General features: G+C 36.4%; 1 pseudogene across 1 annotated transcript; it reads left to right on the top strand.

The window, feature by feature from the left end:
* Nucleotides 1-850: 850 nt before the first annotated feature.
* Nucleotides 851-2,087, top strand: LOC148208719 (uncharacterized; annotated as a pseudogene). The gene is made up of 2 exons (XR_015788426.1): nt 851-995; nt 1,391-2,087. The product of XR_015788426.1 is annotated as an uncharacterized LOC148208719 (transcript).
* Nucleotides 2,088-2,425: the final 338 nt, after the last annotated feature.

Below are 2,425 nucleotides of genomic sequence, written 5' to 3'. Positions count from 1 at the left end.
AAGTATAACAAATATGGACAACAAATATGGTAAACAGAGAAACAAAAGTATAACAAATACGGTGAATACAAAAATACAACAAATACGGTGAATTAGAATAACAAATACAACAATAAATATGGTGAAGAGAGGTGTATTTTTTGAATAATTAATACAAAAATATAAAAATAAGGAGAGAACAATAAATACGTGAACAAAATCAACTAAAGAAATACAAATAGTGTGAAGAAATAAGATATATTTTTTTTTGAACAATTAATACCAAAATTAAAACACTCTAACCTCAAACCAAAAAGATACACAAACTATGGAAATTCAACATATAGGTCTCCATCTCCTTTACCCCTCCACCTCCCGCCCCCCACCTGCATCGATTCCCCTTTGTCGACTCGACTCCGATAGATTCCTTTCTGATCGTCTCCCTCACTGTGATGTCTCCTTATAATTGGTGAATTTCTATCTCCGTATATATCTAAGTTTATAATAATAGTGGTTGGAAAAAAACACATAGAATATAGGAGAGATAATGGAAGTTATGATATTTTGATTTTAAAACTAATAACTAAATAGATTAGCAAAAGTGTCAAATATCAAATTTGTAAAACAGTTAGAATAATATAAATAGATTTTTTTTCATTATCAAAGATGATTTGACAAAACAGTTAGAATAATATAAATAGATTTTTTTTTCATTATCAAAATGATTTGACCATTTTACTGATGACAAAAGGAACAGTTCAGCCCATTATTGGGCCCATTCATCCGACCAACTTGGCCAACGGCCCAACTCCACTTGATTTTCAAAATTAAAAAATGGTAATAATAAAAAATAAGAAAGAAAGAATGAAAATGTTAAACCCTAGCTGCTATATCCCTTCCCTCCCATCTTCGCGCCTCCTCCTCTCCCTCTTAGCAGTTCAGAAGCGCCGCCCCGCCGTCCCTCCGCCGCCGCCACCCTTCCGTCTCCACCGTTCTTCTGCCCTATCTGGTCTCAGGTATTCTCTCTATTTCCCATCTTTCTCCTTCAAGTTTCATTACTTACAATGGATGGACGTCTTATGAAAGCTCAAAACGATTGGAACCGATTGAAATTAGGCTTTGGCGAATCATAGAAATTGGTTTTGTTGTCATTCTTACAATTCGAGATCATCGCATTCGGTTTCTCGGTTTAGCCATTAGTGAAATTTGATTTCGCCAGTACTATTTTCTTCTCAAATTTGCTCGTCGTTTATTTGTTATGTTTGATTATGGGTATTTTAGATTAAAATCATCTTTTCACTGAGGATTATTGTATATTGGGTGTATCTTGTGCTAAATATCAAATTTATGGATTTATATCTATGCTATGTTATATTTTGTTGTTAAATGGTAGTTGTTTGGGTGTTTATAGGGTGGGAGCTCAGGACAATTAAAAATGCAGTCGATTGAAGTCTCCACTTCCATGGAAGTGGAAGCAGTTTCAACTGAATCGAAAGCTGTAGTTGGCGCCTTGCCACCGAAACCACAGTTTGATCCTCTAAAGCCTCATGAGATGAATGATGGTCGAGTTCAGTTCCGAAAGGTCTCAGTTCCTCCTCACCGCTATTCTCCTCTCAAGAAATCATGGATGGAGATTTACACCCCAGTATATGAGCAGATGAAAATCGATATCCGAATGAATCTCAAGGCCCGTAAAGTCGAACTGAAAACCAGAGCAGACACACCTGACATCAGTAACTTGCAAAAGTGTGCAGATTTTGTTCATGCCTTCATGCTCGGTTTCGATGTGATCGATGCCATTGCGCTCTTACGGTGGACGAACTCTATGTCGAATCTTTTGAGATCAAAGATGTTAAAACTCTCCGAGGCGAGCACTTATCCCGTGCCATAGGTAGACTGTCTGGTAAAGCTGGTAAGACAAAGTTTGCCATCGAAAATGCTACAAAGACGAGGATAGTTATTGCAGACACCAAGATTCACATACTAGGATCGTTTGCAAACATCAAGATTGCAAGGGATTCTCTTTGCAGCCTCATTTTAGGTTCCCCTGCAGGAAAAGTTATTCAAAACTTAGAGCAGTTACAGCCAGATTGGCAGAAAGGTTTTGATCTTTTTATGATTATAGTACCTTTTCTGAGTTTCTCTGATAAATGATTTTGCATACTAGTTATTTTGAGGAGAAGAGTGTATAATTTGTCGAAAAGTTGTCTGAGATACCGATTATTATCAATCTGTCTTCACAAAATGGGGTATCGGGTATTGTTTTCGGTAGTCGATTGGGATTGTATGCTCGATATCCATTTGGGTATTGTTTTAAAGTGTGTTATGATTTTGCTTCATTCTAAGGGAGGCTTGTAAGGAAAGAGTTGAGTTAGATTTATCATTAGTCAATTTGTTTTGTTGCTGAAATTCAAAAATCCATATGCTTCAATGGGTTTGTTAGATA

Source organism: Momordica charantia, assembly GCF_013281855.1.
Source record: "Momordica charantia cultivar OHB3-1 chromosome 10 unlocalized genomic scaffold, Mcharantia_2.0 BLBB01000010.1, whole genome shotgun sequence".
Classification (NCBI taxonomy): Eukaryota; Viridiplantae; Streptophyta; class Magnoliopsida; order Cucurbitales; family Cucurbitaceae; genus Momordica; species Momordica charantia.
Note: the sequence above shows the minus strand (reverse complement) of the source record. Positions and strands in the feature narration are given on the sequence as shown.